At 42.6% G+C, this 22608-nt stretch overlaps 1 non-coding gene and 1 pseudogene across 1 annotated transcript; both read right to left on the bottom strand.

Annotated features, from left to right (window-relative positions):
- Positions 1–12108: 12108 nt before the first annotated feature.
- Positions 12109–22608, bottom strand: part of LOC121192916 — a 54585-nt pseudogene continuing 44085 nt past the window's right edge.
- Positions 13732–13805, bottom strand: trnan-guu. Its single transcript has one exon. It is a non-coding gene; the product is annotated as a tRNA-Asn (tRNA).

Genomic DNA, 22608 nt, shown 5'->3' with positions numbered 1-22608 from the left:
AGAGGCCACTGACATCAAGAACAGGAAGCTCTTCACAATGCACGGAGGGTTTCACCTCCAATCCAGAGCCCTGAGACTGTACACTAGATGGAAGGAAGGAGGTCAAGGATTAGTGAGTGTCAGAGCCACTATCCAGGATGAAACGACAAAGATCCATCAGTACATCAGAAAGGTGGCCCCAAGTATGAAGTGCTTAGTGAATACCTCAGACAACAGAAACCCGAAGGAGGAACAGGAACCATCATGGGAGGGCAAACCGCTGCACCTATGTACCACCGTGGCTGATATAGCAGGACTGATAGCTCCTAGGCCTCTGGTAGAGGACTAAAGCTAGACTAAAGGGGGCAGTGAGTGGAACTCTAAAACACTTTTCAGAAACTGGACCACTTGTATCCAAAGCACGATCAGGCAGACCAAAGGTGACCACAGAAGACCACATCAGAAGATCAATGCATCAAGCTGAGTTCCCTGAGAGAAAGCACTGAAAAGCCATTTCATCACAGACAGAGAATTTGCTAAATCAAGAGCGCAACTAGAGACTACAGTCTGCAAAAGTGCTGTGAAAAGAAGGCTGTGTTGTTGTGGTCAAATCAATTTTGGATTTAGTAACACCAGATTACTGACACATTGAGAACTGAACATATATGCAAAGCATTTACTAACAGCACACTTCATCCGTTTACCTGTACAATATCCAACTAAGAAAAGATTAACTTTTTTTTAATGTTAATCATGAGACAAGATGTATTTACTTCTTCTATTTTTTTCTTTTTTCAGTTAATAAAAACCACAATTTTCCCAAACAGAACTTTAACCAAAGTGTCTTGTGAAGCCACACTATGGATGCAGGGTCAAAGTCCTTCAGCTTGTGGCACAAAAAAAACAAAAAAAAAACAAAACAAAACACAGCATATGCTGGAGTGTGTGAGGCATCTGGCTGAACTCTCAGAGGTTTCAGATATCCATTAAAAGAGTTCTCCGGCAATTTAGAATCGCACTACCATAAATGATGAAAAAATGATCATGCTGTCGCTCTTCCTGGGAGGACAGTCTCACCCTGCCTCCTAAATGCCCACTTCTTCAAACTCCCATAGCTTCAATTTGTTATACAGGCTTTTTAGGAGGCTCAAGCCAAAGCTCAGATAAGAAAAGAAAAAAAAAAAATTATCTGGGTTATTTTCTCAGACTTGACAAAGTCTCCTCCAGAGACTTCGAAGACATCATACCACTGTTTTCAGAGGCCGAGGGTAAACGGGATCACTTCTGTAAAATGGACTGGCTGTTTAAATGATTTAAACAAGAGCTCTATGTAATAAAAGCTGTGGGTGAATTTTTTTTTTTTTTTAGATACAAAGGTTGGTAACAGCTGATGTGCAGTACTTGTGTACCATCTGTAAATACCAGAAACCAGAAAGTGGTTGAAGCTCACTAAGGCTATGCAAAAGCATGTAAGAATTTTATTACATTCCCAAATAACGGCTGAACACATGCATTCAAAGTGAAAACGGGGCAAATACATCTGTCCTTATTTTTTATTTCTTTTTTTTTTTTTCCCTGTTTGCTTCCACCCTCACAGCTCCCTTCTCTTTCTCCCTCAGGCACTATCATCTCTGTATGGGTGTCCTACATTTGTTATTCCTCCATTGTTCATTGGCCCAAATTCCTCATAGTCTACCTCTTTCACTCATCTCTTTTTAACAAGCTCTCCAACTCCCTTCTGCAGGATAGCACCCACCCACCCCCCCCACCCCAAACTCACAGTGAAACACTTCTCCTCTTCATCTTTCTCCCCTTCCTCTCTAATGCAAATCTTGAATGTATTTCTTTATAGCCATCTCACCATTGTGTTTGCTGCGGGGCTCAGAAAGTAAACCACATGCAAACCGAAGGGTGAGTAAAGGCAGAGAGACGACAAGACACGGAGGTTTTTAAGAGAGGGAGAAGCAGAGAGAAAGAGGAGATGCAGCGTGGCAGCAGCTGGATATGCAGTCATGCTTCTCCGGTGAAGAGTGTGTATCCGGAAACGGCAGCAGTGTTAGCGACGGCCTTCAAGTCACCCTGCACAGCCAGAGAAGCGGTGCGTCCTTATTTGAACAGACAAAGAACAGCTGTGGAGGAAACAACGTCCAAATTAAAAAGGATAGCGGTTTCAGACTACAAAAGAAAAGACAAGAGGTGACTGTCCTCTTTTTCTCCTGTTGATAACAAGAAGATTTATGTGTCCTCCGCCGGAGCTCCGTCCTGCCTGCTCATGTGTGATCAATGAAAGCAAGAGAGAAAACAAAGGCAGCTGCTTTAACCAGACAATCAATGAGTTTAAAGTGCCCTGCGAGGCCTCCTCTACCTGGCTAATGGCTCCACTGCTGCTGCTCACAGTCCTATTAGAGAGCTGAAGAGCAAACTACTGTTTTCTTAAAGATGCAGCCACCATATTCACTCTGGGTTACTCAAAACTCACCAATGAAGTGAGTGAGTGAGTGTTTGTACATTTTCTCTAGACCCCCACAGTCTGTGTTTATGTGGACAAATCCATCCACCCATGTGTCCTGTTTCATTCAGAAGCTAAATTATACCAAACATCTACAAAGGGCTCGGTGTGGTGCTGCTCTACCACCAGCCTCCAGAACCTCTACAGTCCTCCTGGTCACAGATTTTTTTTTTTTTCATAAAGACATGTTGCCTTATTTGGTGTTTTGATGGAGAGTACGGTGTAACACGTCCCCTCAAAACCACCCACAGGCGTTCAGCTGAGTTCAGAGCTGGTGAATCTGGAGGCCACAGCATGGGATTCCTTTAACTTTCATTAGTCATCAAACGACTGAGTGAGACCTCGTCACCGGTGTGGAGGCATCTGGGGTTGTTTTGTTTGTCCATCATGAAAAGGAACAAACAGTCTGTCTGTCTGTCTGCACACATTTTTGATATATGTTCTGACATATAAAATACTCTTTAGTGAGTTACATTTTTTTTTATGTATTTTGTGTCCAAACATCTTATTGTTCATTTTGAATTCTATTTCAAATACATATTTCCAGTAGCTTTATTTATTTATGTATTTAGCTTATCTTGTGTTTATTATGACTCGTGTCTGGTCTGTTGCATATTTCAGCAGATTCTCTTTTGCAGTATTTGCTAGAGAACCCAATCCCTCCATGCACCTTCCTTCAGCGTCTCCCTGGTGACCAAGTTAACCCAAACTTTCCATTCACTGCATCTCCACCTCTCTCTGATACTGAAAGGACCCCAAACTCTTTGTCTTTATCTTTAACTCCCCAAAGGCCCCCAAGATCTTCATCTTCTGCCTGTGAACTTCTGTCTGTGGCTGAAGAGCCCATATCAAAGCAGGAGCTCTGGATCCTGCAGACTAGCCTGGTCTGTTCGATAAGGTCGGAGCTGAATCCGTCACCAGAGGACCTTATCAGGTCAACACAGATTTCATTTTCCCTAAAAGAGAAGATGGACAGAGCTTTCAACACCATTACTTTTCTTCTAATTTAGAAAAAGCCTTGTCTTGTCTATTCTGGGAAAGATAAGTGTCTTTTTAGCTGCAAACTGTTTTACCAAAAGCACTTTAAACTCAGTAAGAAAGGACTGAAGATCTGGGAGACTAACACCCAGGTCCCTTGTCTTTAAACAAAAGACAGCTAGGCAATGGCTGTCACTGAGGCTGAGGGGAGGATCCACAGAGTCACCCCCAAAACCCAATAAGGGCAACTTGTTAAAAGAAGTTAAGCCTATAGCTTATTCTTTTTGTTATAAAGCCTTTTACTGGAATTTTGCACTTTTCCTGAGAAGTGTGTCTTTTTATTTAGAAGAAAACAGTTTGTAGAAAGCTCACAGAATCTGTGCTCTTAGAACATACCAGACACATCTTGTCTGAGAGTATAAATAAATATATAAAAAGGTAACAGTCAGCATTTGAGATCCACTACTCAGAAACTCCCCCCAAGATGCAGCAGGTTCACTTCTTTCCCCACTGAGTTTGACGACACTGGACCTAGAACCAGAACTGAGGTTGTGCTGAGTTCCTATCTGGTTTAAAGAGAAAGGCAGCGGAATTTCAGCACTTCTACTTTGAATTCATCTCTCTGACAGTGACATCAAAATTTCTGTCCTGATCTCAGGCGACACTCACGCACTCTGATAAATTCAGATGATCAGCAGTTTGTCCAGATCATCCAAACCACTTTATCTGCAGATCAAACTGAAACAGAGAAGTTGCTAATAAATGTAACTTTCACCTTTGTTTTCTCCTCTGACTGATTCGGGGGTTTGATTCTAACCTGTCTTACTGTCTGGCTGCTGGTGTTTCCTGACCTGCTGGACTTTATTGTTATTGTTTTTAGGAGCGATGAAAGAAAAAAATGCAGGTTGTAAATAAGCAGAATCATCCTCTGACCCTTTAATCCTTCATTGTGTGTATACTCTCTGAGTTGTACTCAGCTCCTGTGGCAGTCGGTTGGTGTGACTCCTCAGAGGATTCATAGCTTCTCTGAACATTGCTGTTTGTGAAATGTTCCTTACAGTTTACTTAAAGCTGAGGCTATTTATAGTGAACCTCTGCAGCACCATCTCACTTGGTGAGCAGATGTAGCTCGCCAAACAGATGCTCACCAAAACAGAAACCAGCACCGATACATCTGATATGTCGATTTGTCGGTAAACTCCAACACCTCCCTGCCCTGTGCACTGACGCCACACTTCCACCTTCTCATCAAAGAGCAGCTGACTGCGTCCTGCTTCATCTACTCCTCGATTAAGTCGGCTGGGAAATAGATTTCCCCATTTTCAATATAAATCCGGAGGCATTTCACTTCCCATATATCAGTCTTTTCCCTGTCCTGGCATGTTCTGATTGGAACGATCATACTCTGCCCGTAATTTACCTTCTAAATCAAAATGAGCTCAGGAGTGAATTGACGCCGTCCTGCCGAGCAGAGTGTCATCCATTGTCGCAGCTGAGATCGAGGCTTTGATAAAGTGAAGGTCATCCCCACTGTCTGAGGCTATCTGTTACGCCGTAGCAATCAACAAAATCTATTTTCCATCACCAGCAGCTGCAGAGGAGAAGATGGATTCGATGCACATAGACAGGTATTGATTTGGCAATTTCCGAGGGACAAACAAAATGGCCTCGCAACTGTTTAACTGTTTTTATTTGCCTCAGAGTAAATGCCTGCGCCCGCGGTGGAAGTTTCATCCACTCTTTAATCACAAATGAGTTCCCCTGACAGGCTTTTTTTTGCTGTTTTTAGATAAATGACAGCGTCAAACACTGTAAGCTGGAGAATTAGTGAAGGAAAGGGGAAAGACGTATAGTTCTGGAATAACAGTTCAAATCATTTAAATGAGAGACAACTGCAAGCCAGCTGTCTGCTCACAGCAGTCCATATCAGGCAGCACAAGGCAGAGCTGTTTGTTCCTGTTCTTTAACTGTAATTGTGTGAAACGCAGCTCCTCGTTTTGTTCTGCAGCAGCATCTCTGTATTTAGTGTTTCAACCTGCCTCATAAAATTCTATCTTCATATATACAACTAGTTTTTAATAGCAGGCTTGTGACATGAAAGAGCAGCACTTTCCCCACTAACCACCTCTGAGCAAAACCCCGAATCTGTGTGTGATCAGGACGTTCCTGATCCCAATACAGAAAACTTTCTAAGACAGTCGGCTGAAAGTCACAGACTGTGGGGAACGTGGAGTGAAGAGCTGGTCCTTAAGTACAGCAGTTTGAAGGTGGGTTGATGATGTGATGATCGTCAGGTGTGTAGGTGAGTTGGCGAGGAAGAGAATCTAGGTCACCACACTTATGGTAAGTAATTAGATGTAAGTTAGAGGTTCCAGAGGACGTCCCACAACCACGAAAGTGGCAGGAAGACGACGGGGTGTTTAAGAGTTGGATATTTGATCAGTGTCTGAACCACCCTCTCTTAAATTTTACCGGGCTGCCTCCGACCATTTCAGGATCTATTCCAGAAGGCTGCTGTCACTTTCTGCGTGTACAGCTGAGCCCAGCACTGTGAATGTCTTCAAGGAGAGACTGTTCAAAGGCTTTCACCATTATACTCATTTGAGGCTTTTTGTCACACCTCGAAGTGTGGTCAGACGATGCATTGCATAATTATTTAATCAAACCCTGATCCTTCCTTGACCTGGAGTCAGTGCTTAGTAGCCTAAATCTAAAGCATATGGAATGTAGGACATTAACTCCAGTTCCAGCCATTTACCCTGAATACCTCACTATAACTCCTGACTGCCTTACAGTACAGTAGAGTGTCACTTACTGGATTAGACAAAAGTGTTGCCAGTGAACAAAATCCAAGCTTGAAAATACTTTTCTTTCAAAACTTATTTGGCAAAACGAATAAATAGAATACAAATGGATTTCACAAGAGATACATTTATATGGGTTTACCATGGAGAATGAATTAGAGCAAAAGGGACAAACAATTATACTCTCTCATTACCAAGCCTAAAGCAAAAAGAAAGTGGGAGTTGAGTTGTGAGACATACATACACACACTAGAGAAACACAATACACAGTCAAATGTTACTGTGTGTTACAGTTGCAGAGCAGCTGGTTTTCCAGCCGTGTTGTCTGAGAGCCGTGGGAAAGACCCTCCAGGTAAATGGGAGACAGGTGGTTTTAACTGGAAACATGGAAGGCAGGGTCCACTCACATGGTCTTAGGTAACTTCAGTCTGACGGTGACAGAACTGACTACACTCTCAGTTTTGTAAGGGCCAATGTAGTGAGGGGAGAGCTTTTTAGATTCAGTCTTTAATGTAATATTTTTGAAAGAGAGCCAAACTTTCTGATATAGAGTGTAGTTGCTGGCTGGGATCCAGGAGCGGTCTGAGATGCCTTTGTTATTTTCCTGGATTCTCAGTGGAGCCGCAAGAGTGTCTTTGCAGATCAACAGCAGAGATGGCACTGGACTGATAGGACAGTGCTATGTCACCATCCTGGCATTCCTGCTTTAGAGAAGTGGACAGCCACTGAAAGGATAACCGTGCTGCCCTGAGAGTGTGGAAGACCAGATCATGAAGGTGAGGGCAATGTGCAACCAGGGGCAACAAGAGTAGAACGAGGACAGAGAAGGCAAGGGTCGATGCCAACCAATGATGCCACTCCTCCAAGCCCAGCTTGACTGCTTTTGAGAGTAAAAGGCTCCACCTGGTCCTGGTGGAGCTCTTCTCAGAATGCTGAGACAGCACAACTCTCATGTTGGTGTCTGGCACGTCAACCTCACGAGCTTGGAAAATACAGTGGCACCATGTAAGGGCTCAAAAGCAGATGTAAGCAGAGGCATGGAACATTTGCTCTTGATTAGTTATATTATTTAGCCCATATAAATCTATACAAGGACGGAATGTCAAGAGCAGAGGAAGGACAGATTATACCAGCTGCCAGTGACTCAGTGATGCACTTCTCTGTAGCGTTCCTTTCAGGGAAGATGTGTTATACAACCTACCAGACGGCAATGGAGTTGTACGCACCATGTGGCTGCAGAAAGATGGTGAGATCCTTGATGAGCGCCTCCCTGACATCATGGTACACCGCTGGGATGGAGGATAGGTTAGGCAGAGCAGGCCTCTGCTGTGTCATGACGCCCTCTGTGAGAGATAAAGCACACTGCAGATATTTCTAGTGGCAGACACAAGCTCTAGCTCATTAGTCTACTATTTACCCAGTCAATGTGTGGATTGTGTTGTGTTTACCAGGGGGAACCAAGGGCTAAAGATGGCTTGATGGCGTTGAACTGGATGATCTCTATATGATTCCCAGACAGAATTAAAGTGACTGGTATTGTGTGTTGAATAACACAGGGCTGATGGTCTGCAATGGTCAATGAAATTATCCTCAAGGTCACCTGAGGACGGGCTCCGGGGGGCGGTAGCACAGGAGTCTCTGATCGGCAGCCGAGCCGGCGACGCCATAACCACCTGTGGAGGAGACTGATCAGTGGAGGCAGGTGGAAATGAGGCGGTGGCTGGAGGGGAGAGCAGAGAGGTTGGTTGTGACACTTGGTTGATTAACTGAACAACTTGATTAGTCTTTAATTGATTTTCCTCAGAGATTCTGCAGTAACTGAGAGGATTCCCTCTGCGTGTGTGCTGGCTCTTGGATTGCGTCTGCTGGGTCCATGCTGGCCAGTTCATTCAGTTCATGTTCAGCCATTTTTTTTTTTAGGATCCAAAAATGCAGAATCCGACACTTGGAGACCAGGATGTGAAGGAATAGAGTCTCTTAGGTGGAGGGGGACAGGCAGTTGCAGAGCAGCTGGCTTTCCAGGAAACAGGTGGAGTATGAAGGCTTTGCAATCCGAAGGGGAATGGAGCAGTCTTTGAGCTGTGGGTAGGTAAAGAGGAAACAGGTGAGACACTGAGCGTGGTGGATCATGTTACTTGTTACTACCGCTGTGAGAGAACTGACGGACTGGAGGGAACATGGAGTGAAGAGCTGGTCCTTAGGTACAGCCGTTTGGAGGTGGGTTGATGACGCAATGATTGTCAGGTGTGTAGGTGAGTTGGCGGGAAGAGAATCTAGGTCACCACACTCAGACCAGAACACACACACACACACACACACGAATACACAGAAGGGACAAAGAGAGAGAGAGAGAAAGAGAGAGAGAGAGAGAGAGAGAGAGAGAGAGAGAGAGAGAGAGAGAGAGAGAGAGAGACTAAAGCATTGCTTTCTTTTAAGAACTGGATAGAGCATGTTAGTTACTCTAACACGAAACATACCGGATGAAATTACACAGAAAGATAAAAGGCCATCTGAGAGAATTATCATATAATTATCATACACTTTACACTGTAAAAGACCACGAGCTTCATTTTCAAAGAGTCGATTGTTAAACACATGTAAAGGCAGCAGATGTGTCTGCAGCTAAAACAAAAACACGCTTCCTGCAGTGCAGTTAGGGGTCACCGTGTGTCACACTGCACATTTTCAGAAATGAGTAGCAAAAGATGCATATTTGGTTTGATTTGTTCTTGTCATGACGTCACCCGTTAAAACTTTACAACTCAACAAACTACCCACAGGTCAGTCCACAGACTGATATATCTCCTCTGCATAAATGAATGAAAGATAAGACACAGGGACCATTATTAGAAAAGAGGTTCAAACCAGTGTTGATTCCTTTTTCCTTGTGTTTACACTGAACAGCAGCTATTTTTATATTGAAGCTGATATTCTATCCTAATTAGTTGTCACAGCAAATAACTGCAGCTGCTCTGACAAAGTGCAGTGAATGACGAGCATTTCTTCAGTTTGCAGAACAGAAATGGAAAGAACTTAGTTTCATGAGGAAATCGGAAATCAGATTTTAGTCATGTTGTAGAAGAGTTTCTAAAGAAACTTGATGTGTTTACATCCGGTTTTTTTTTGTGTGTCTACACATGCCAGTCTTACTATCTTTGTGAAGACACTCGTTGAAACAAAGCATCCCCTAGCCCCTTACACTAATCTCACCCATCACAACTAAATGCCTGAACCCTAAAACCGGGTCTTAACCCTCAAACAGCCATTTGAAGGTGTGACAGAAAGTGTCCTCACTTCGTAAGGTCTGTAACTCAATCTGTACACACACACACAGACACACAGACACACAGACACACACACACACACACACACACACACACACACACACACACACACACACACACACACACACACCTAAACACAATTCTAACTGTACCTAATTATTTAGCTTCAAAACACACTGATTCTTTACACACAGATCAGGAAACACACTTGCCAGGTAGTAGCTGACCTAACACTGGGCCAGTGAGGATCAGTGGGTGAGGATCAGGATGACTGATGGAACTTCCTAATGAAGATCACGTTGCATCGTGGTGGCTGGAGGTCACGTCTTACGTAGACAGTAGTCGTTCCTCGTCATCCCGTGCAGACCTCAGGATGATCAGATCGCCAAAAGTCAATAGGAAAGATATGAATCACTGCAGCCCTGCATCAGGTCTGACAGGACATCAGAAACATTAACAGGTGGTTAAGCAAAGGTGTTGCAGACAGGAAAATCACACAAAATTATTCTTCTCCTATAAACACTGAATTGTTTCCTGAACAGCAAAGATGGAACAAGCGTATATCAGAATCAGGCCTGAGTTTCCCACTCAGGACTTGTTTACCTCCTGTCTTGCTGAAGTCTGAATAATTTCTCCAGCACTAATTTCATCTAATCTGCTGCTCTGAGTTTTCATTTGTTTCTGCTGATTTCCGATGGCAGCTGAGCTACCATTAATGACCTCAGCACTCCCTGCAATGTGTCAAATTAAAAGCCCAGAGGGATCGAGTGTGTGTGGGGGGGGATTATGTCCTCCTGAGCTGTTGTGAAGCTTTTAATGTGAAATATCTGCACAGGATGAGTTTGAGTTTAATTGACAGTAGCTCAACTAAAAACAAAACAAAACAGCAAAAAGTATGCATGTGGAAATAATTAGAGAAGATTTGGCATAATGAGTGGAGACAGGAGCTCGGCAGAGTGGGTGGAGTTTCTAGTATTGACTGTCGCAGGTCATTCTCAGTGTCTGTTGTAGTTTATTCCTACCGACTGTTTGCTTCTCTGTTTCCAAGGCAGCTATCATTTACCAAGAGCTGGCCAATTACACCCACAATCCATATGTATTAACCTGCATGTGCATGTTTTGTGTTGTTCAAGAACAACGTTCTATTATAATATAAAGTGTATTGATTTCAGAAACTGGTCTATAACATAGGACAGAGCTCGTCTCGCTCTCAAAAAGCAACAGATGTGTACAGTTGTTTCCATGTCTTTAGTGGGCAGCATACAACAGTAAAGCATAAACACCTGGGACCTGCAGTAACAGTATGTAACACCAAATCTGAACCTGTATTATCTGTCATTTACAAACTTAAAAAACGGGGCTTTAGTGTTTTTTTTTTATTCTGTCAGTGTTCAATTTCACACCACATTAACTTTTTATAGTGTTCCTGTTCAATGGGCTGTGAAGGTGTTCAGACAACACTGTGACACCTGTTTTTTTTTTTTTTTTAATGCATAAGAACAGAAACAGTCCAGTGAAGATCCTAAAAAGGCCAAACAAATGTCAAACAAAGGCAAGTTTGAACGACTTCAGTCTCAGTCTGTACTGAGAATTTCAGGATCTGGTTTGAACTGATAATGATGAAAAATTAGAGCCATGTGAAAGACTAAGGTGAGATGTTTTCCCTCTGCTCACCTCTCCACCACCAACGGAGTGAACTGGCCATTATGGTACAGATTCATGTTGTTGACATTCTTTCATCTTATTTACTCAGCTACATCCCCTTTAAATTGGTCTGTTGTCTCAACTGCATCAGTCAAGTTCTCCAAACTGAACCTGGTGGAGACTCAGGTGTGGAGAAGGACAGATCTCAGATCTGCTGTTGTCCACAGAGAGGGACATCCCAGCTGAGCACGGCTAGGTCATTAACATTTACACACTCGTGTCCAGAAGGAGGATTCTCCTTTGATTTCACTGAACTTGCTTCTCGCTTCCCCTGCGCTCCTCACTTCCCCAACACCCCCACTCACAACACCAACACCTGATTCTGTCAGCGTTAATAGTTCTCTGTTTCTATCACACATGTGACAGAAATAAACATTTAAAAAGAGGAGTCTGAGATTTGTTCTGATCTCATACTTGGTCTATCATCTTCGCCAAACAGGAACCATCAGCACACAGTCTCTACATGTGACCTGTGACACATGTAGAGACTTCTCCACCTGCGTCCTCCTCAAACTGACGTAATGATTTGATGTTGAAATCAACACATTGGTTGAAGATCTTTTTTTTATTAATCGACATGAGCTAAAATACATGTAAACATATAGTAAGTACCTCAGGCACTTTGAGGAGCTATCAAGTTCACCTTTTCACACACCTGTAGCTAGCTTCTCCGCTCTCCAGCTAACGTAACTCCCATAACTCTACCTCACATGGACAGCTTTCTCTAAGGTCCTCGCATCATTCTAGCCAGTGCCTGTCACAGTAAAAAAAACAAAACAAAACAAACAAAACAAAAAAAAAAACATGTCTAGAAAAGTAAACTAATTCCAACATGGCTGCCCAGTGTCTCTCAGCTCTCAGACAGAGTAGGCGGCTGTTTGTCCAGGATGCTTGCCAGTGTTTTGAACGGCAGTCCCCAGTCACCAAGGGAGCTAAAATCCCCCGAATTGTCAATTACCCACGACTCCTCTATGGAGCTGAGCGAACCGGCCACAGAGCCGTCGCCCTCGTAGGCGTAGGTGGCTAGAGAATCGTAGGGCGGAGCGGCGTAGCCCTCCTGGCTCTCCTCCAGCCGGTGTTCGATGAACTCCCTGATCATCTCGGCATCGCCCTCAGTCACCCTGCCGCGGGCGGAGAGCCCGTCCTTGTTGTTCACCGCGACAATAACGTTGGCTGTTTGACGGTGGATGTCAGGCGACCTGACATCATCGCAGCGACTGGCGAGATGCAGCAGAACCCCGTCCCCGTAGCCGTTTTTCTCCTTCTTGGAGGCGCTGCTGTGAGTGCTGGTGCGCTGTGAGTGCGTCTTGCGCAGGGTTCCCATGTCGAAGGCGTGAGTGTCCGCCTCGCCGCCGCCCTCGTCGTCATAGTGAATGACGTTATCACGAATGTCCTCTTTTGACGTCATCAGAGTCTCTTTCTCTTTGTGGCGCCTCTGGCTCATGTATAGCGCTGCCATAACTGAAAGACACAGAGACAATGAGGCGACGGGTTAGCTGGAAAGCATTTCTACATGTGTAATAAATCTGCCCACAGTCTCAATGGCTACATTTCGGTGTATTAAGCTCAAAAAGGGCTCTCAGTTCTGTCAAGCTGTTTTGGGAGTCTGAACACTTGATGAAAAAAAAGAGAGCGTGCTTGCTAACAACTTCGGGTTGTGCTTTAAACTGAACTCTCCCAAATCCAGCTGTTCTATCATTTATTTTATATCAGCAGACAAATGAAAGAGTTGATGGATCACACTTTAAAGCATCCTGACTGCAGGGTCTAACAGGGTTACACTTCACTCCCAGGTCAGATCCAGGGTAATTTGCTCTGCTGTCAGCTGGAGTTTGCATGCGGGGAGTACAGACTGACAAAAGTGAGCGCGGGCAGCTTTGAAGATAGCGAGAAGTGGAAGCCCCGCTGCTCCCACAAATCTCAGGATTCCTCGTATGGGCCCAAAAACATTGATTAGACTCGCACTTCTGTCCTGGACTGCTCTCTGAAGTTCTGCGGTGTTTACTTATCTCTATCTGCTAATGTACGCTCTCACTTTCTGACATTAATACACAATCCTGCAGATAATTAAAGCGGGCGTACTGTAGGTTTTAAGTTTAAGTTTTAATCCTTTATTTGTCCCTCAAGCTGGGGAAATTTATTCTCTGTATTTTACCCACACAAAGTGAACGAAACACACACACAAGCATGCACAGGCACTGGAGACGCTGTGGCAGGGGGCTTCCCTAGAAGGAGCCCGGGGGAGCTGGGGTAGATCAGTGCCTTGCTCAGGGGCACCACGGCCATGGTCACAGAGGCGGGGGGTGCGTCTCCTTCACCACCACCCATATCCATTGTGCTTGGTCAAGGAATCGAACCGGCCCGATCTCCGGGCGGTCCAAAGTCCAGAGCCGCACACTTGCTGCGCCACAGCCGCCCCCAACTACAGTCCTCCGCTCTACCAACTGAGCTATCGAAGGGGGCAAAAATTCACCGTCCCTGGGTGGGCTCGAACCACCAACCTTTCAGTTAACAGCCGAACGCGCTAACCGATTGCGCCACAGAGACTGACACATTATAACTCATCATATTTCTGATCATTTTAATTCTTTCATGATTTAACAGTAAAATTCCTATTTCTGTAGTCACACTGTCTCCACACTGAAACATGCTCCTGCAAAGGCCATTCTAATTCTGTTCTAGCATTTATATAGATGTAGGACACTCAAATAACAACAAAGATGTTGGAGCTATCAGGATTAATGTAAAAAAACATCACTAATTCACCTTTAAAGGCATTTTAAACATTTTATACCATTTTATATTATAAAATAATAAAAAATAATAATATAAAATGTTTTAAATCTACAGTTTTACTCAAGTATAAAATTTAAAGTCTTCTTTCAACCACATCTCATGGTCTTCCTCAGTAGATCATGGAGACATTGAGATAGTTCAGTTGTTACAAGGTAGTGAGCGCACATAATTACAACTGAGCTATTTCCATGACGACTGAGTAAGCACCCTCCACAGAGGAATACCAGCATAAGAGGTTGAAAGCTCTGGAAAAGATAACTGGTGACAACACGCAGTCTGAACAACAGGTTTAATGTTAATTTTGCAAAAATAATAAGATGAAATTGTTAAAGTAATAAAGTTGATGAGAAATATATTAAGATGACCAATAGGAATGTTGGACAGGTCTATAAAAATAAAACCTTGGTTTTTAAAAAAAGTAATATCATCTGCTAATTGACATATTAGAACTTTAGAGAATCTGCCTCATGTGAAAACACAACCAAACCATCCCGTTGTAGGTGGGAAAAAAAAATCACTCAGGATTAAACCAGTAAACCTAACGTACTAAACCTTGAACCCGTGAATGAGCCTCTGACTTTCCCTCCGACTGATCGTGCTACAGGTAAACACAGCTGAAATCACAGCACAGTCTTTGTCTTTAACTGGTGTTTGTGGTGATTTTCTGGCGAGTCTTAATGAGCCACGACTCAGTCACTGTTTCATAGCTGCTCCATTGTCTGACAACAGAAAAACGTGTAAATGAGAACAGCTTTACTGGGAATTCAGCTGTGTTAAATGACTGTATACGTGAGCACAGAGAGGAGGAGAGAAGCAAACAGATAAAGGGATATGCTAATCAGTTTTCAACGGTTTTCAGCTGTTTCATACACATAACCATGCACAGCCACGCCATTTACAAGGTTTTGACCTAATCTTGTGGATCTGGTTTGGTTTTCTCTGTCTCCTGAATTGATAGCTCTCATTTTAGCTGCTAAATGCTTCGCTATGTTCACCTGTCCACCATATGTCCAAAAAAAATATTTATAAGTGCAGCTTTAAACAGTTAATAAAGTTAGGAAACATTTACATCCCAGATGAAGTAGTCCAAATGAATAGTGAGTGTAGTGAGAACTAAAACAGTCTTTGACACACAATCATCTCTTGGCACAGTGCAGCTGCAGTGTAGAGCTCATGGAAGGTGGAAGGGCAAACCCGAAGAGGTGGGGACAGATTTCTGAGAGACGAACCCGCAGCTTAGCCGTGTGTTCAAATGGTAATTTGTTGGCAGGAAGTTAGTTACTCGTCCTCGCTGCCACTTGTGACTCCTACTGGCTCATCGGAGCACCTGCACAGTGAGGGATGGATCATTTGTGCATTTGTGCTTTGCAGAGTTTTTCTGCTTGCCCTCACAGGACAACACGCAGACCAGTTTCTGTGTGTTGTGTGTCTTGGGGGACGATTTTTGAAGCAGCCACCAAAGAAAAGGCACATAAACGGATTAGCGAGAGCAGAAGGCTGCTTTAGAGACTGTTGTCTGTGTCAGATACGGTGTACAGAGCAACCCATAGTGCTGCAGATTAGTTTCAAAACTTGGGCTTATTCCATAACAATACAGCCTGCATGAGTTTAAAGATTATATTATACACAGAGAGTCAGTATATGACACAAGCAGGCTGTTGGTTATTCCAGCATAGATGTGTGCGTGAAGCAGTTCTGGTAGAAAGATAATGTTTGTGAGCATCATCTTTTTACATTTTCACTGACTATTTGAAACTTACTGTCAAAAACTAACTACGGGTTTCATATGGGAGGGGAACAGTGGTCTGCTTGTTTACTGTGTATTTATATGCAAGCGAAAAAGTTCTGTAGTGAGAGCAGAGGAGCGAACAGTGTGACGTAGTTACAGAGTCACAGTGTCAGCAAAGGGAGGAGGCTGAGGTGAGTGACCGAAGCGTAGGAGACAAACTGTTTGGTACCCATTAGCTACCACAGTCACTCCTTAACCTCACCCATTTAGTTATGACTGTAACCATGACAACAAAAGTTCTCCAACCTTAATGAAGCAGTTCTTTAAACAAACTGAGCTAAATGCACTTTTTAAATTTTGTAACAGTGATTACCATTACCACTGTCAGATCAGTTAATGCTCATGTTTGTTATTCTGGAGAGGGAAAAAAAAAAAAAAAAAAAATTCACATTTTTGGTGGAGGATTGAGAGTTGACCCCTGGGGGTCCTCTTAGTGTTTGAATTTTAATGCTAATCTGTATCTGTTTGCTCTGCAGGTAGCTGATTGGTGTATCTGGGACACCTGTGGCGGTCAGTGTGTTCCAGGTTACATAAGTCCTGAGTGCAGTTTAACCACTCTGTCGCTCTGTCTCTCTGCTCCTCTCCACAGGAACCTCACATCCTGGGTTTTGGTCATGTTGCCTGAGTTTATCTTCATGTTCCTGTTTTGCACCCACATCCTTCACTCATGCACACCACACCCCACTGACTTTACTCATCCCCACACACCATGTTTTAAGAGGCTTGTTTAATTTGGCACTTTAATTAAAATTACTTTCATAAAAATAATCTTTAGTAATAGTTTCCTGTGGTGTGTCTCCTCTTCTGTTGTGGCCCACCTGAGCCACACAACATACACTATATTACAGTGTATTGTAATCTATTACAGTGCCACTTCTAACTACCTAAACCTCTGAAATGGCCAGTGTCAACACCTGTATGACACAGAGTCACTACTGTAAGGTTCACTAATGGAGAAGTCATTGTAAAAATGCTCTACTGGATTGTGCTTTGTTGTAAATAGCTGTTTTAAAGCCATTTTGTTCCTGTGGTTCCTGAAGTAAAGATCTCATTGTTTTTCTCCATAGACAGTGACAGCTGATAGATAGCTGAATAGTTGAATGCTAACTCTCATGGTTGAGTCATCAGTACAAACAGTGACTAACTGCATTAGAAACAAAGTTAAAGGTGCAAGACTGTGTACTACTATGTAAGCACTGCAAGGTTCATCCAATCACAGAGCTTTAAATTCTGTCACATGTTCTTTTAACTTCTATAATCTGCAGTTTCTCTGTCAAAAAAAAACAAAAAAAAAAACAACGTGGTTTCTCCTACACTATCTTAAATTGAACACTGAGGATATTATTAAAAGAAAATAATGAAAACAATGGTAAGGTGAATACAGAATGGGGCAGAACACTCCTTGAACCAGCAGCTCCATCATAGCACACATGAGGCTGAAAGTGAGGCTGAACGACACCTTGCCTGCACTAATTTTCACCACACGTCTCTACAGACAAAACCTACAGATTATACAACCACAAAAAATCCTTTCCAGATCTGAGGTGATGTTGAATATTATATATGTTCTCCTGTCCTGCTTCATATGAACTGGCTCCCTCAGTCATCCTCTCCTCCACTTTTGATAACAGGCAAATGTATTTGTCTGTTGTGTGTCCTGTATACTGCTATATAATCAATAGGAGCAGAAAAACAACAGCAGCTGTTTTAACTACCAGACAATCAATGAGTTTAAATTGCCCTGTGAGGCCTCCTCTACCTGGCTAATGCCACCACCACTACCACCACCACCGCTGCTGCTTCTGCTGCTTACTGGATTAAAGGCTACTACAGCCCTATTAGACAGCTGACGCCACGAAGTCCTTCATACCAGGTTTCTGTTGGACTCTTCATGTGAGAATCCCTGGTGAATTAGCAGACATTGCTTCCTGTTGTAAAGGAAAATTCCAGCATAGATGTGTCTTGATTGATCAAATGCTGTGTATTTTACCCTCTTGGTAATGTTTTTTTTTTTTTTTTCCTCAATATGCATAACTCCTGAACCCATAAATACCAGAAACACCATCTGACACACAATGATTGTACAACTGATATAGTCAGACCTTGTTCAGCACTGATCCCAGAACTCTATCTGCTGGGTTTAACTGACTAAAACACTAATACCCTGCTTATCAGCCTCATACTCAACAACATTAAAGCCATACTATTTATATTATATTGCTCAGTATATGACACCACAGTTGAACTAAGATTAAAAGCAACTACACTTCATGCAAGTAATTGCTGTTTTTTTTTTTTAACCATTAGTCTCCAATTCCAGCATCATCCAGTCGCTATATTAAACATAATGTACAGATCTTTTTTCTGTGCCACAAGTATATCATCTGAATCATAATACTGCGTGAGTAAGGATTCTCTGCTCTAGTCTGACTGTTTAACACAATGCTCTTGGACTGAAGTCAGAGAGGTAATAATCAAAGATCTCAATCCATATATGATCTTTTTTTTTTTTTTTCCTCATCTGCTGCTGAAGGTCGTCACTGGAAACCCTACATGCAGATGTAGTGTTTAACCCCCCCCCCCCCCCCCCCCCCCCCCCCGCCCCATGTCCTATAAGAAAACCAATCATAGAATCTGTGAGGCAGATCACTGCTGCACACAGAAGGAAAAAAAACAACAACAACATCCCCCTGGGGTGTGTGCTATAGAAACGAAACAAGGTCATAGTGTAGACCAGGGGCTGGGTTAATGGGGCTGCTGGTATGTACTGGAGTGTATTGATGTTTCAGGGTGTTCAGCTCTTTGGGAGACTTAACAGAAAACAGTCTTGTGTCTGTGTTTGCTGCTGGAGGAAAGAAAAAAAAACAAAACAACTTACAGTATGGTACAGTTTAAGACTGTGCAAAGGCAAGGCTTCACAAATGATGACTGAGGCACTGCAGAGGGTCAGAGGGGAATGTGAATGCACAGACACACAATCTGCAAGCTGTTCGTGGAAAATCCATCCACTGAAAGCCACGCATTGTTTATTGGCTTCCTCTGTGATTCAGGTTAAAGCCCCATATTCTGATTTTCAGAGCGTCCCAGTAAATAGTGACAATATAGGAAAACATATTATCAAATATACTGTACAATAAAAAAAAAAAAAAAAGGGCAGAATAATGCAAAATCACACAGTGGTTTCTGATTCAGCAGGATCAGCAGCAGTTCAGCATCGTGCTGCAGGTGGGAGAATAACACCGCGTTAGCATTAGAGGAGGATTTATTTAGTGCTGAGAGAAGAGGAGTAGGACATGGAGTTGTTGGCTTGGTAAATTACTGAAATCTCTCCAGGCTGTCATGTAGCAGAAAGCTACTCTCTGACATGAGAGATAAACATACATCACCTTCCGAGGCGAAGAGAAAGTGAGAAATAGGGCAGACGACGAAAACAGAACTGATGTGGCCACAGGCAGCTTAGCATGACTGAAACTAGGACTGCAACCAACAGTTATTACATCTATACGTACAGTGTCTTATACACATTATTTTAAAGTGACATTAAAAATATCAAACGTGCAGTGCAGAAGAAAACTATCTAAAAAAAAAAACTGATAATGACACACTCCAGTCACAAAGAAGAGTTCTGTGTTTTCCTGCCTCAACATTCTCAAACTTACTTTCCTTGGAAAACAAGTTTGTATCAAAAGCTGCTCAACAACACTTGCTAACACTTTTTTTTTTTTTTTTTTAAATGTGCTTAAGGTCACTCGTCAAAATCAGAGCCCTGGAAATAATCCCTGCTTGACTGATGCTGCTCATTTCTCCATCACACTTTACACCTCTGTACATACCGCTGGCTTTCATCCTGTCTGCCAGGGTTCACCACCACCACCACCTTTACAGCCGCACACAGAGGAGTTTGATCCCATGCCTTCTGTGGTCACCTGGGTTAAAACTGAGCATCGCTTTTCAATTTCATGGACACCTGGACAGAAACCAGCACAGCTCACTGAAGCTAGGTATTTATGTTGTCAAACCCAAATGTAGCAAAAACAACTGCTCAAATCTCTGCAGCTTATAAATGCCGGCTGATTATCATGAATACATCTTATTTCTGCACTGCTGCTCTCTGCATTCACTCAATAATGAAAACCAGTTAAGCCAAAATAAAGGCCAGTAAATTCATTAAATGAATGAATCCAGATCAGATTCATGTAGGTTTACCACAGATCATAACACATATAGGAGCATTTAGTTATTTTCAACAATGTTTATTTCTAAATGTACTTAAAACAACTGTCCTGTGTATCTAAAAACTCATGAAGCTTAATTCATTTTTACCTGTTGTTAATTGCTGAGTTCAGGGAACTGAATCATAGAAAGAGCTCAGAGGGGGCAGAAAACACAGGCAGAAAATGAAGACCAGCAAAATTATTACCCCTCACAGTCTCCAGACCCTCTTCCTGCTTAAACTCTGACTCAGAGCACTGACTGTAGGCGTGTGCACACACACTTCTCCTGTACCATTAAGTAAATGTTTAGGGACATTTTGAGTTTTACCATCAAATAAAATGGTTCATATAGTCTGGATAAGATGGGGGTTTGATGGCTGCTTGTTTTTTGTTGTATGATGAATTATCATAGAAGAATGATGATGTATAAAAAACAAAATATAAAATCCAACCTGTGCAAATATTCAGTGCTGAGTTTCAGATATGAGTCTGATCATAGAAGCAGTATTTGATTCACATTTTAGCTTTTGGTCTCAGGTCTTCAGTCATATTACCTCCAACTAATAATAAAAAAAACACACTCAAAAAATCACCTTTGCCTCTTCCATGTTGATCCAGGAAAGGTCATATATGCCACAGTTCTTTGTGCTTGGATTACTGTAACCCCTCCACTGTCACTGAGAGAGCTGCAGCTGTTTAAACCAAGACTCGGTGACAGAAACAGAAAGTTAGCTCCTGATAACGGCGTCTAGGTCTGCTTTTAATGCCTTGCTTTTAGTCCTTGAGGGTCAGCAAAGTTTGCCCCCAGAGTTCTAAGATCTTTTGAGCCTTTATAAACCTGAATGTAGCCTGAAACTCTTAGAGAACAACCTTTCTAGCTGTGTCAAAATCCTGACAGAAAACCAAAGGTAAATTAATCGGCTTTTGCATTCAGGGCTGCTGTGCTTTACCTGGCTGCCTCAGGAGTCAGTCGTCGCTCTAAATCCCTGCTTAAAACGTTCTTTCAAATTCTTTTCTGTCATTTTTGTTCAAGTTTAATCTGTTTTGTTCAAACTGTTGTTCTTTTATATTGTACAATTTTTTTTTTTTTTTTTTGATCACGTTGCAACTTTGGTTTAGTGCTAACATGAGATGAATGGAATAAATCCAAAGAAATCAACAATTCTGACAACTGGAGAATCTTTTTAGGTAATTTATCAAGAAAAAAAAAGCTAAACATTTTCTGTTCTCTGTTTTATATCAGTGTAAAGTGAATATGTTTTGGAATTTGAGACATTAGTCGCTTGAAAATGAAATGATGGGAATTTTCATTTTTCACTGCTTCCTGATATTCTGCCAACTAAACGATCAATCAGATTCATCTACCCCGAAAATTATGATACAGTACTCAAATCCAGTCTTGATGTATATATATTGGTCCGAGCCACTGCACGGTAAATCGTTTTATTTATTTTATTTTTGGCGAACTTCTCGGCGGCTCGCTCACACACTGTTGTGGTGTTTCTGCCCTGCAGGTAACAAGAGCTAACAGGAAGTTCATAAAACAATAGGAGATGGCAAGTCAAAGAGTATTCCCCAAGGACGGCACAAAGCTTTCTAAAATCTCTTCCATTGTTCTCTTGTTTACTAGCACACAGAGGGGTGATTTTCCTTGCATTCATTCGAGGTGAAACATACCTGTTTTTAGACACGCCATGTTAAGATAGTGAAAATTAGCACGAGGCCAGGATGCTTTTTACGCCTCCCTTCCTCTTCAAAGTGCTATACTGCCATCATGACATATGAGGAAACGTTTCTTTCTGTCAGGCATAAGAGAAAAGTGGATGTTATGTGTTAGCAGCTATTAGCCCGTCCTCCCTTCTCTTTCTTTATGTCCTCTTTCAGTCATCCTCCCTCTCCACAGAGGACACCAATAAAGAAGGCACAATGCCCTCAGGAGGCTGCGATTCTTCTCTGACAAGCCATCAGTTCACACACACACACACACATACACACACACGCACACGCACACAGAAAGAAAGGAAGGGGGTGAATCAGATGTGAGGGCAGGATAAAGAACTGCTTTCACACTGCTTTCATTTCATTTCTGCTTTAACACACATATGTCTTGAGAAATATGATGTGCGCACTCACTCACACTCACACTCACACACACACACACACATATTCAGACACACAATGAGAGCTGTGTACACGTGGCCCTGCTTGCTTTCACTGAGGTTGGACAGGTGGTTATGTAACTATAATTCTCTGTAACAGAAGCGAAAAATTAAATGAGATGATCGGAGAGGAACCCAAAAAAAAAAAAAAGTAAATGAGGAATCAGCCTCTCTGAGTCAACGCTTCAAAACCTCCCTGTAATGATTAGAGGCTGGTCGTGGGTTGCTGGCGCCCTCTAGTGTTACAGGACAAGCATGAATTCACTGATAAAATGCCTCCTCCTATCATCGTCATCGTCAGCTGTGGGCTAGAAACCCTTAAAAATGAAAGCCTCAGCCACAACAAGAATTCACATTTTTCTATTTACAGGTCAACAAACTGTAACAGAAAT

Source organism: Toxotes jaculatrix, chromosome 14, assembly GCF_017976425.1.
Source record: "Toxotes jaculatrix isolate fToxJac2 chromosome 14, fToxJac2.pri, whole genome shotgun sequence".
NCBI classification, from domain to species: Eukaryota; Metazoa; Chordata; class Actinopteri; family Toxotidae; genus Toxotes; species Toxotes jaculatrix.
Note: the sequence above shows the minus strand (reverse complement) of the source record. Positions and strands in the feature narration are given on the sequence as shown.